This window comes from Salmo salar, chromosome ssa27 (genome assembly GCF_905237065.1).
Source record: "Salmo salar chromosome ssa27, Ssal_v3.1, whole genome shotgun sequence".
Taxonomy (NCBI): domain Eukaryota; kingdom Metazoa; phylum Chordata; class Actinopteri; order Salmoniformes; family Salmonidae; genus Salmo; species Salmo salar.
The window spans coordinates 28831022-28845473 of record NC_059468.1 but is presented as its reverse complement, the minus strand read 5'-3'; positions in this window follow the sequence as shown (position 1 = coordinate 28845473).

The window sequence follows — 14452 nt, the reverse complement described above, 5'->3', positions numbered from 1 at the left end:
GGAAAAAAAGAAACGTCCTCTCACTGTCAACTGCGTTTATTTTCAGCAAACTTAATGTGTAAATATTTGTATGAACATAACAAGATTCAACAACTGAGACATAAACAGAACAAGCTCCTCAGACATGTGACTAACAGAAATTTAATAATGTGTCCCTGAACAAAGGGGGGGGGGGCTGAATTAAGTACTGCAGTGCATCTCCTCATGGATGATGAGGAAGGGTACCACATGAGGGAGGAGGATGTCTTCCCTGTAACGCACAGCGTTGAGATTGCCTGCAATGACAACAAGCTCAGTCCGATGATGCTGTGACACACCGCCCCAGACCATGACGCATCCTCTAAATCGATCCCGCTCCAGAGTACAGGCCTCGGTGTAACGCTCATTCCTTCGACGATAAACGCGAATCCGACCATCACCCCTTGTGAGACAAAACCACGACTCGTCAGTGAAGATCACTTTTTGCCAGTCCTGTCTGGTCCAGCGACGGTGGGTTTGTGCCCATAGGCGACATTGTTGCCGGTGATGTCTGGTGAGGACCTGCCTTACAACAGGCCTATAAGCCCTCAGTCCAGCCTCTCTCAGCCTATTGCGGACAGTCTGAGCACTGATGGAGGGATTGTGCGTTCCTGGTGTAACTCGGGCAGTTGTTGTTGCCATCCTGTACCTGTCCCGCAGGTGTGATGTTCAGATGTACCGATCCTGTGCAGGTGTTGTTACACGTGGTCTGCCACTGCGAGGACGATCAGCTGTCTGTCCTGTCTCCCTGTAGGACTGTCTTAGGCGTCTCACAGTACGGACATTGCAATTTATTGCCCTGGCCACATCTGCAGTCCTCATGCCTCCTTGCAGCATGCCTAAGGCACGTTTGCGCAGATGAGCAGGGACCCTGGGCATCTTTCTTTTGGTATTTTTCAGAGTCAGTAGAAAAACCTCTTTGTCCTAAGTTTTCATATCAGTGACCTTAATTGCCTACCGTCTGTGAGCTGTTAGTGTCTTAATGACTGTTCCACAGGTGCATGTTCATTAATTGTTTATGGTTCATTGAACAAGCATGGGAGACAGTGTTTGAACCCTTTACAATAAAGATCTGTGAAGTTATTTGGATTTTTACGAATTCTCTTTGAAAGACAGGGTCCTGAAAAAGGGCTGTTTCTTTTTTTGCTGAGGTTATGTAAAATGTCTACGTAAAAGTCCTGAAGTTTGGCACTGTATGTAGATAAAGGATATGCATTCACATACGACATCTCATGCTGTTTCACTAAACTGAGATCACACAGCACATGTAAGGGGATGATGCATACAAAGCTATGGAAATATTTAAAAGATTAAATGACACCCAAATGTGATGCACAGAATAAAATAGAAAATGTATTTCAGAGGAGCTACCGTGCATATCAATATGCAGATAGATGTAAGGATTAATTAATCAAATTCTTCATGGCAGATCAGTGTTAATGAAAACGGGTTTAATCCAGAGTTTAAATGGAAAAATAAGCAATGTTCCTTCACAGGCAACCTTTAATGTTTTAGTAAAGATTCAGAACATACACGCCCACTCACATGTTCTCTACATGTCGGGCCTGAGTCCAAGTCACACTGGATCACTCTCTGATTGGTGTGGCCGCATCACTGAACATGGTCACATCACATGGGTCGTCATCCTGGTAGTCACCTGTTGAGTTGTGCCTTGTGTGTGTGTGTGTGTGTGTGTGTTGAACAGGTGTTAGTGGAGGGTAGCTGGATGTTGGTGGGGGGAGGTGCGGTGCGGCAGGAGGATGGCACGGTTGCACCTGTGTCCTCCTGGTGTGGAACCGAAGAGGAAGCCAGTGGAAGAGATCCTGTCTGAAAGCTGACACTTTGATTTCATTTGTGTGATGTCAGGAATATCAGGCCACACACACACACACACACACACACACAGAGTGTTGGTCGCAAAGTAGAAATACAAGGAAATCACCAGGTAATTGTATGTGTAGCAGATGGGGATGTGTGAAACTTGCTCCTCAGCCTGAAGTGTCCCCACTTGTGCCAGTGAATAGCTTGCTTTTCACGTGGCGCCGACTGTTAGGACACTTCAGGAGAGCGGTCACTTGGAAGAGGTCCTGAGTATGCTCCAGGTATGGGCTGAATCGAGAGGAAGTGGTACTCGCAAAGCAAGCAGCATAACGTCCTTTACATATGTTTTTTTCTACATGTCAGCATTTCAAATAAAAGACATAAGATCTGGCCCTGGTTTCCCAAATGCATCTTTAGGTGGACTATCATGTTTAGCGTAATTGCCTCGCCATAGCAACCCTGTTCATGGCTGAAAGTTAATTGGTAGAGATTGACTTTGGTCATCAACTGAAGAAGAGCATGACTACCTCTACTCCTCTATTGCCATGGGAACCACTCCTATCTTCACTGACTGGGCCCTTCATCTGGAATCAGACAGCAACAACAAGAGATTAAGAGGTCAATTACTCTGATTGTAAACTCTATACAACAACATGACAGGTCGTAACTCACAGGTTTAATTGGAGCCGTTTTTATATGCCCACAGGCGGAGAGGGAAAGAATTGTAACGTGCAGTTTGGATGGTTCGGAGAGTGTAACAGCGACTATAAGGACAATTAAGACTAGATAGGCAGCATGAAGGAAAGGTTATCATACATGAAGCGTCCACCATCTCACTAATCAATGATCATCAACTCCAATGTTCCACTCTTACAGAATTAAAGAACCTCAATGAGGTGAGGTGACAACACAAATAATTAGGGAATATCTTCAACAATTCAGCCCATATCTCACATTTTAGGTAGGACCTGGTCCATTTTCTGGCTTCATATCCTCTTTACTCTACTGAGGCAACAGACCAACATGTTCTATGTCTCTCCCTAAATTGTTGTGAAGACAGGATGATTTTACATTTCGCAATGCTTTCTCTTTCTAAGCAACATTGTTTGTTTTTTTTCTCTCAAAGATCTTTGTCAAACAAATCGAACAATTTGTCCTACCCCGTCATACAACAAAGGACCAGAATCCAATAACTTCAAAGCTTTGATTTTCTAATGGAGAAACTTGGAAATCGAAAATGCTGTGATTTCATGGGGGCTGTTTGTCTTTAGTGTTTTTCGATCGCCGCCTCCGTTTTCAGGATCTTTGAAGGATATGAGGATGTATGATGGAAGGATGGAGGGACGGAGGAAAAGAGTGAAGGATATGAGGATGTATGATGGAAGGATGGAGGGACGGAGGAAAAGAGTGAAGGATATGAGGATGTATGATGGAAGGATGGAGGGACGGAGGAAAAGAGTGAAGGATATGAGGATGTATGATGGAAGGATGGAGGGACGGAGGAAAAGAGTGAAGGATATGAGGATGTATGATGGAGGGACGGAGGAAAAGAGTGAAGGATATGAGGATGTATGATGGAAGGATTGAGGGACGGAGGAAAAGAGTGAAGGATATGAGGATGTATGATGGGAGGACGGAGGAAAAGAGTGAAGGATATGAGGATGTATGATGGAGGGACGGAGGAAAAGAGTGAAGGATATGAGGATGTATGATGGAAGGATGGAGGGACGGAGGAAAAGAGTGAAGGATATGAGGATGTATGATGGAGGGACGGAGGAAAAGAGTGAAGGATATGAGGATGTATGAGATGGAGGGACGGAGGAAAAGAGAGAAGGATATGAGGATGTATGATGGAAGGATGGAGGGACGGAGGAAAAGAGTGAAGGATATGAGGATGTATGATGGAGGGACGGAGGAAAAGAGTGAAGGATATGAGGATGTATGATGGAAGGATGGAGGGACGGAGGAAAAGAGAGAAGGATATGAGGATGTATGATGGAAGGATGGAGGGACGGAGGAAAAGAGAGAAGGATATGAGGATGTATGATGGAAGGATGGAGGGACGGAGGAAAAGAGTGAAGGATATGAGGATGTATGATGGAAGGATGGAGGGACGGAGGAAAAGAGTGAAGGATATGAGGATGTATGATGGAAGGATGGAGGGACGGAGGAAAAGAGAGATGGAATGAGGACTAAAATTGTGTTTTTGTTTATTCACAAAGCGTTCTGGAGTCAAAGAGAAGGCGAGATCGTGAAGCTGTGTAAAATCAATATCAATTCCTGACTAAAATATGACTTCTACATCAAACCACACACACACATAGTCCCCCCCCAACACCCCCACTCCTAATCTGTATGTAGAAACTATACCCAAAGTCTGAGTATGACTGAAAGCAATTGCACACCCTTCAGTGCTACTCAGACAATTCAGGTAGCGTCTCAACCGGTGGAGAACAAGGACTAGGTAGGAAGAAGCATTAATGTAGCTGGAAGGAAGTCTCTGATTATGCATCTAATGGGAAGTATTTTACACACCTCTGATTGTAGGTGATACTCAAATGTGTAGGCACAAAGTCAAGGGATGGGATGCTCTCTGACTTGAGAGAGAGGGCAAGAAAGACAGTAGAGGGAGAGGGCGGTAGGGAGAGATAAAAATAAGTAAAATGAAAAACAAAGAAGTGGGTGGAAGAGATAGAAATAAAAAGAGAGAGGGATGAGAGGAACTGTGGTGTTTCTTTAGATTAGAAGCCAGTTGATCCACTGCCATCTCTGTCCATTCTCTACCTCATCATCACATGGCACCCTGTTCCCTGTATAGTGCACTACTTTTGACCAGGATCAATAGGGGTTTGGTCAAGAGTAGTGCACTACATAGAGAAAAGGGTGCCATTTCAGACACATCCTAAACAATTTCACTATTAAAACCGTCTCAAAACCCTCTCACTCACCCACAATACACAGAATAAAGACGAAAGGAGAGTAACAAGAACAGGAAGAGATTTTGACAGGAAGAATTGAAAAGACAGAGACAAAGAGAGGATGAGAATGAGTACAGGAAAATGTGAAAGAGAAAGTGATAAAGGTGTGAGTGGCTGTCTGTCTCTGTCTGCCTGTCTGTCACAAGCCTTCCATTCTCACACAAAGGGCACCCACTGGAACTTCTGTGTAATAGTTAAACCTCGTCTAACACCAGCCAAACACAATCACTTTCTTTCTTCCCCATGAAAGCATCACACCCTTGAGACTGACAATAACAAAGTGCTTTTTAATGCATTTGATTGACACTTAATTAGTCTGTAATACCTTCAAATAAATGCTGTTCAGGTGTAGCGTCTGTGTTAATCAAGTGGTTGGCATGTACTTTACTGTCAACACCAATAGTTAGTGTGAGGAAATTCATCTACATATATTCGACAGAGACATATACTGTTTCTTCAGAAAGTATTCACACCCCTTGACTTTTTCCACATTTTGCAAAGTGGGATTAAAATGGATTTAATTGTAATTGTTTGTTAACGATCTAAACAAAATACCCTGTAATATCACAGTGGAAGAAAAATTCTAACATTTTATTAAAATATATATATATATCTTGATTTGATAAATATTCAACCCCCTGAGTCAATACATGTTAGAATCACCTTTGGCAGTGTTTACAGCTGTGAGTGTTTCTGGGTAAGTCTCCAAGAGCTTTCCACACCTGGATTGTACAACATTTGCCTATTATTCTTTAAAGAATTCTTCAAGCTCTGTAAAGTTGGTTGTTGATCATTACTAAACAGACATTTTCAAGTCTTGACATAGATTTTCAAGACGGTTTATGTCAAAACTGTAACTAGGAGCATTCAATATCGTCTTGGTAAGCAACTCCAGTGTACACTGTGCAAAAATATAAACACAACATGCAACAATTTCAAATATTTTTACAATTCATATAAAGAAATCCGTCGATTGAAATAAAGTCATTTGGCCCTAATTTATGGATTTTACATGACTGGGAATACAGATATGCATCTGTTGGTCACAGATACCTTTAAAAAACATCGCCTTTGTGTATAGTTCATCAGGCTGTTGATTGTGGCCTGTGGAATATTGTCCCACTCCTCTTCAATGGCTGTGTGAAAGTTTCTGGATATTGGTGGGAACTGGAACACGCTGTCGTACACGTCGATCCAGAGCATCCCACACATACTCAATGTCTGGTGAGTATGCAGGCCATGGAAGAGCTGGGACGTTTTTAGCTTCCAGGAATTGTGTACAGATCCTTGCACATTGGGCCATGCATTATCATGTTGAAACATGAAGTGATGTCAGTATATATTTGCTGAAAGGTGAATTTCTTTCCCTCTAGGACTTTGCCTGTACTTAGCTTTATTATGTTTTTTTTATCCTAAAAAACTCCTAAGTCCCTGCCAATGACAAGCATACCCATAACATGATGCAGTAACCACCATGATCAAAAATATGAAGAGTGGTACTTAGTGATGTGTTGTGTTGGATTTGCCCCAAACATAACGGTTTGTAAACAGGACAAATGGTTCATTTCTTTGCCACATTCTTTGCAGTATTACTTTAGTGCCTTATTGCAAACAGGATGCATGTTTTGGAATATTTTTATTCTGTACAGGCTTTTTTCTTTTCACTCTTTAATTTAGGTTAGTATTGTGGAGTAAATAGAAGTGGTTATAGAAGTGGTTTCCTTCCTCTCCGGCAACCGAGTTAGGAAGAGCGCCTGAGTCTTTGTAGTTACTTGGTGTATTGATACACCATCCAAACGGGATGTTCAACGGGATATTCAGTGTCTCCTTTTTTATTTTTACCCAACTACCAATAGGTGCCCTTTGCAAACCATTGGAAAACCTCCCTGGTCTTTGTGGTTGAATCTGTGCTTGAAATTCAATGCTCTACTGACGGACATTACGGATAACTGTATGTGTGGGGTACAGAGACGAGGTAGTCATTTAAAAATCATGTTAAACACAATTATTGCACACAGAGTGAGTCCATGAAACGTATTATGCGACTTGTTAAGCACATTTTTACTCCTGAACTTATTTAGGCTTGACATAACAAAAGGCTTGAATACTTATTGACGTTTCAGCTTTTCATTTTTTATTAATTTGTAAACATTTCTAAAAACAATTCCATTTTGACATGATGGGGTATTGTGGGTAGATCAGTGATACGACATCTCAATGTAATACATTTTAAGTTCAGGCTGTAACACAACAAAATGTGGATAAAGTCAAGGGTTGTGAATACTTTCTGAAGGCACTGTAGGTGGGAATATTCATACACGCACAAATGCACACACACACAATCCCTGCATACATCAACTTCCAAACCCCTCTTGACATTGTTTGTCTCGCTGGCAAGTTGTCAAGTGTCAGTGTGCAGCGGGTAGGACGGAGTCAGGTGCAGGACACAGAACTGAGTAAAAACGTACTTTACTCAAATAAATCACAAACTAATTCCATACAGGGAAAATAATCCAGCTCGACACAAAAGAGCGACCACTCAACAAAGAACAAACACGCACAAAACCATGTGGGAACCAGAGGGTTAATTAGGGAATAAGTTATAATGTAATGGAAACCAGGTGTGTACAATCAAGACAAAACAAATGGACAAAGAAACATAGATCGGTGGCGGCTAGAAAGCCGGTGACGTCAACCGCCGAACGCCGCCCGAACAAGGAGAGGCACCAACTTCGGCGGAAGTCGTGAAAGTACCTTCCCTTGACGCCGACACCGGCCTCGGGGACAACCCGGAGGACGAGGCGCAGGACGATCCGGGTGGAGACGGTGAAATTCTTGCAGTAAGGAAGGGTCCAAGATGTCCTCCACCGGCACCCAGCATCTCTCCTCCGGACCGGACCGTACCCCTCCCACTCCACAAGGTACTGAAGGCCCCTCGCCCGACGCCTTGAGTCCATGATGGCTCACACAGTATACGCCGGGGCCTCCTCGATGACCAGAGGTGGGCGGAGGAACCTCCCGCACCTCAGACTGCTGAAGCGGACCAGCCACCACCGGCCTGAGGAGAGACACATGGAACGAGGGGTTAATACGGTAATCAGGGGGGAGCTGTAACCTATAACAAACCTCGTTCAGTCTCCTCAGGATTTTAAATGGCCACACAAACCGCGGACCCAGCGTCTGGCAGGGCAGGCGAAGGGGTAGGTTTCGGGTCGAGAGCCAGACCCGGTCCCCCGACCGCCATCCGCCTCACTGCGGATGGCGGTAGGCACTCGCCTTCTGCTGCCTGATGGCCCGTTGCAGGCGCACATTAGCAGCATCCCATGTCTCCTCCGAGCGCCGAAACCATTCATTCACCACAGGTGCCTCGATCTGGCTCTGATGCCACGGTGCCAGGACCGGCTGATAACCTAGTACACACTGAAAAGGAGACAGGTTAGTGGAGGAGTGGCGGAGGGAGGTTTGGGCCATCTCTGCCCAGGGGATGAAAGCCGCCCTCTCCCCCGGCAGGTCCTGGCAATAGGACTGCAGAAACCTACCCTCATCCTGGTTAACTCTCTCCACCTGCCCGTTACTCTCAGGGTGAAAACCTGAGGTAAGGCTGACCGAGACCCCCAGATGTTCCATGAACGCCCTCCAGACCCTCGACGTGAACTGGGGACCCCGATCAGACACTATATCCTCAGGCACCCCGTAGTGCCGGAAGACGTGTGTAAACAGGGCCTCCGCAGTCTGTAGGGCCGTAGGGAGACCGGGCAAAGGAAGGAGACGGCAGGACTTAGAAAACCAATCCACAACGACCAGGATCGTGGTGTTTCCTTGTGACGGAGGAAGATCCGTCACGAAATCCACCGATAGGTGTGACCACGACCGTTGTGGAATGGGTAGGGGTTGTAATTTCCCTCTGGGCAGGTGTCTAGGTGCCTTGCACTGGGTGCACACCATGCAGGAGGAAACATAAACCCTCACGTCCTTAGCTAAAGTGGGCCACCAGTACTTCCCACTAAGACAGCGCACTGTCCGACCGATGCCAGGATGACCAGAGGAGGGTGACGTGTGGGCCCAACAGATCAAACGATCGCGGACATCAGACGGAACATACAGACGCCCAACTGGACACTGGGTGGGAGTGGGCTCTGTACGTAACGCCCGCTCGATGTCCGCATCTACCTCCCATACCACTGGTGCCACCAGGCAAGAAGCCGGAAGTATGGGAGTGGGATCCGTGGACTGCTCCTCTGTGTCATACATCCGGGACAGTGCGTCTGCCTTAGCGTTCTGGGAACCTGGTCTGTAGGATAGGGTGAAAACAAAACAGGTGAAAATCATGGCCCACCTTGCCTGGCGAGGGTTCAGTCTCCTCGCCGCCCAGATGTACTCCAGATTGCGGTGGTCAGTCCAAATGAGGAAAGGGTGTTTAGCCCCCTCAAGCCAATGCCTCCACGCCTTCAAAGCCTTGACAACAGCCAACAGCTCCCGGTCCCCCACATCATAGTTTCGCTGGAAACCAGGTGTGTACAATCAAGACCAAACAAATGGTCAAAGAAATGTAGATCGGTGGCGGCTAGAAAGCCGGTGACGTCAACCGTTGAACGCCTCCCGAACAAAGAGAGGCACCAACTTCGGCGGAAGTCGTGACACAAGTATAGGTGTCAGATGCATGTCAACGTTTTATTAGTCCTCTATGGTTGAATGATGTTCAATGGTTCAAGTGATCGCTCGGTATCAGTGCTTCTGACAGCTATGACCCATGAGGTCACAGCTGTGCTGGTCACAGCTGTGCTGGTCACAGCTGTGCTGGACACAGGTGTCGCATCATCGACAGCATCCTCCATATTTGTCCTGATCTGTTAGTCAAAATGTTCTGTTTTGCAGGTTGTCATGATGGTACCTATTATTTGTAAGGTCCTCTTCCAGATATTATGAAAATGAACTGCTCTCAAAAACATTAACAGAAGACTTGCAAAGGTCAGATATATAAACAGACTGCACATGAATGGATAAACACACATAGGCACATGCAAAATAGAGTTGTACACACGCAAAACTTTATAATAATGATCATGGTAAAAACAGCACAATTGGAAGAGAATTACAAAATACATACATTTTTGGTTATTGCCTCAACTTTAAATAAAGCTGCTAGAACATTGTAATCTCAAAAACATAATTTTTCCCTAGATAATTTGCCTTAAAAGCTGTTGTTTACCTTTTCAATTAGTTGAAGGGGAAAGTAAGGATAATATCTGAAATGTCTATCACAAGTTTTTTGGTTACCCGTTAGAACATTAATATAACACTATGTAACATTAGTACAGTTACAGTACGTTACACTGTAATTACAGTTTTTCCTGGTAGTGTTCATAGACGTATAGGGCGCGGTTATAGTAACAGCAGTAGCAGTAGTATTAGTAGTAAGAGGATACTGGGTTCTCTGTTCTCTCTCCCTAGCACACATGGATTACAAGCAGGAAGTGTACGCTGCCACTGCATCAGACACAATGAGAGAAGAGATATTTTCTGCTGGCCTAAGTACTATTCCACTGAGGAAAATGCTGCAATTCACAAAACAGGAAAGCTATTTCAAAGCCATTTCAGTTCAACAAAGAAACAGTTTTATCTGTAAATAATTATTCTGACATCTGACTACAATACAACTTGAAGTGATAGAGAAAATATTTTGGGAAGAAGGAGAAAAAGCAAGTGAACATAACATGCTACAGAAGGCTCATGCATTACAAACGTTTACAGTTATCTCTCTTGCATTCGGTGAAAGACCAGGTTTTGATAAACATTTATTTTAAGCCATCCTTTTCCCCAAGGATACACCCTTTCTTTTGTGTCTGTTGTAGGGTTGAATTGGTATGTCTGTCTCTCTCTCTCTCTCCTACCACCCACTCTCTCTCCTCTTCTCTCTCCTCCTCCTCTCTCTTCATCGTTCTTCTTTCTGTTTCTCATAGTGTTGAAGGAGTGATGGTAGAGGGTCTAATGCCCACTGACCTGTCTCGCCCTGTAACCATGCAGGTTTCTGATCCAGACCCTCCACTGACTCTGTGATGCAGGTCACATGCACGCACACACACACGCACGCACGCACGCACACACACACTCACACACTAACAGATTTCCTTTGGAACATGTTATTTACAGCTTCGGCCAAAGACCCCCTCAGGGTATCAGTTAAAACATGAGTGGAGTGTTCTGATTGTTCTAAATTTGGTTCTGATTTTGCTTCCTCCTTTGAATAAGGAAGAGGAAAGTAAAATATTAGTGAATGAATCATGTCAGTGTTGTATTTACTCCTTGGGGACAGATGTTTTGTTCCAGCACCAAGGGGCACAAGTCCCTTTTTCAACAGAAATATATCAATGTGCCCTTGAGCAAGGCACTTAACCCTAATTTGCCCCAGGGGCGCCGTACTACTATGGCTGACCCTGTAAAACAACACATTTCCCTGCACCTATCCGGTGTATGTAACAATATATTCTTAGAGAATTCCCCTCATCGTTGTAGTATAGACTATGACATCTGCTGTGTGTGAGACATAGGGTCTGTAATGCTGACATGATCCACATGTAATAATGTTTATAATATTATGTCAAACATGTAATAATGTTTGTAATATTATGTCCAACATGTAATAATGTTTCACTCTCCACCAAGCCTGGACCCATAGATACAGATATGAGATCAATATACTGTCACTGCAGTTCATACAGGTCACAAACACACACGTACGCGCTCACACACACGCACCGAACATGCACACACACAGACACACACCCATGAACGCTGTGATGTGAATTTCATTGAACAGCAGCTTTTATAACCTTTGCATTCCACCACATCAGACAGAGAGAAAAGAGAACAGCGTTACAACAAAATACCTTAACTCAAGTGTGATGTGATAGCTTGGCACGTCATCCACCCAGCTGACGCACTATCTACACAAACCTCTTACTGTAATAACACTTTAAATAGCATTCAAACCTCTTACTGTAATAAGACTTTAAATAGCATTCAAACCTCTTACTGTAATAACACTTTAAATAGCATTCAAGAGAAGTTCATCTACGATTTGAGAGCGTCATTCAATATCCACTCATAATTCCTTTAACTCCGTATCAGGCTCAATGGTATAGCTTGTCTATAGAATTATCTGGGATTCGGTGCTCGGAAGTGCTGCCCATCCTAAAGTTACAATCAGGAGGATGTGTTTTGTGCTGTCATGACGTGAGATATGTTGAAGTGCGTAGGATGGGGATGATGCTCAGGCTATGACCATATTCAGTTTTCACATCAGAATAATAATTATCTTCAGTTGAGGGGGCGATTAAGGATAGTGTTACAACACATTTCACTGAACCTATCCTGTGTATGTGACAATGAAATACAGTATATACTGAACAAAAATATAAACGCAACATGTAAAGTGTCGGTCCCATCTTTCATGAGCTGAAATAAAAGATCCCAGAAATTTTACATACGCACAAAAAGCTTATTTCTCTCAAATGTTTTGCACACATTTGTTTACATCCCTGTTGGTGAGCATTTCTCCTTTGCTAAGATAATCTATTCACCTGACAGGTATGACATAACGAGAAGCTGATTAAGGGGCATGATCATTACACAGGTGCACCTTGTGCTCTGGACAATAAAAGTACACTCTAAAATGTGCAGTTTTGTTGCACAACACTATGTGACAGATTTTTGAGGGAGATTTGAGGGAGCGTGCAATTCGCATGCTAACTGCTAGGAATATCCAGCAGAGCTGTTGGCAGAGAATTTGATGTTGATTTCTCTATCATAAGCCGCCTCCAACTTGTTTTAGAGAATTTTGCAGTACGTCCAACCAACCTCACAACTGCAGACCACGTGTAGCCACGCCAGCTCAGGACCTCCACATCCGGCTTCTTCACCTGTGGGATCATCTGAGACCAGCCACCCAGACAGCTGATAAAACTGTGGGTTTGCACAACCAAAGAATTTCTGCACAAACTGTCAGAAACCGTCTCGGGGAAGCTCATCTGCGTGCTCATCGTCCTCACCAGGGTCATGGCCTGACTGCAATTCAGCGTCGTAACTGAATTCAATGGGCAAATGCTCACCTTCGATGGCCACTGGCACGCTGGTGAAGTGTGCTCTTCAAGGATGAATCCCGGTTTCAACTGTACCAGGCAGATGGCAGACAGAGTGTATGGCGTTGTGTGGGCGAGTGGTTTGCTGATGTCAACGTTGTGAACAGAGTGCCCCAAGGTTGGCGGTGGGGTTATGGTATGGGCAGACATAAGCTATTCACAACAAACACAATTGCATTTTATCGATGGCAATTTGAATGCACAGTAATACCGTGACGAGATCCTGAGGCCCATTGTCGTGCCGTCACCTCATGTTTCAGCATGATAATGTATGGCACCATGTCGCAAGAATCCGTACACAATTCCTGGAAGCTGAAAATGTCCCAGCTCTTCCATGGCCTGCATACTCACCAGACATGTCACTCATTTAGTATGTTTGGGATGCTCTGGATTGATGTGTACGACAGTGGGTTCAAGTTCCCGACCAATATACAGCAACATCACACAGCCATTGGAAAGGAGTGGGACAACATTCCACAGACCCCAGTCAACAGCCTGATCAACTCTATGCGAAGGAGATGTGTCGCTCTGCATGAGGCAAATGGTGGTCACACTTGATACTGACTGGTTTTCTGATCCACGCCCCTACTTCTTTTTAAAGGTATCAGTGACCAACAGATTCATATCTGTATTCCCAGTTGTGAAATCCATAGATTAAGGGTAATTTATTTATTTCAATTGACTGATTTAGTTATGAACTGTAACTCAGTAAAATCTTTGAAATTGTTGCATGTTGCTTTCATATTTTTGTTCAGTATGTGTATATATACAGTGCCTTTGGAAAGTATTCAGACCCGTAGATTTTTTCCACATTTTGTTACGTTACAGCCTTATTCTAAAATGGATTAAAATAAAAAAATCTCAGCAATTTACACACAAAACCCCATCATGACAAAGCGAAAACAGGTTGTTAGAAACTTTAGCAAATGTTTTCAAAATTAAAAACAGAAATACTTTCTTTACATAAGTATTCAGACCCTTTGCTATGAGACTTGAAGTTTATCTCAGGCGCATCCTGTTTCCATTGATCATCCTTGTTTCTTTAACTTGATTGGAGTGCACCTGTGGTAAATTCAATTGATTGGACACGATTTGAAAAGGCACACACCTGTCTATATAAGATCCCACAGTTGACAGTAGACGTCAGAGCAAAAACCAAGCCATGAGGTCGAAGGAATTGTCCGTAGAGCTCCGAGACAGGATTGTGTCAAGGCACAGATCTGGGGAAAGGTACAAAAAAATGTCTGCAGCATTGAAGGTCCCCAAGAGCATAATGGCCTCCATCATTCTTAAATGGAAGAAGTTTGGAACCACCAAGACTCTTCCTAGAGCTGGCCGCCCGGCCAAACTGAGCAATCGGGGAAGAAGAGCCTTGGCCAGGGAGGTGACCAAAAACTTGATGGTCACTCTGACAGAGCTCCAGAGTTCCTCTGTGGAGATGGGAGAACCTTCCAGAAGGACAAGCATCTCTGCAGCACTTCACCAATCAGGCCTTTA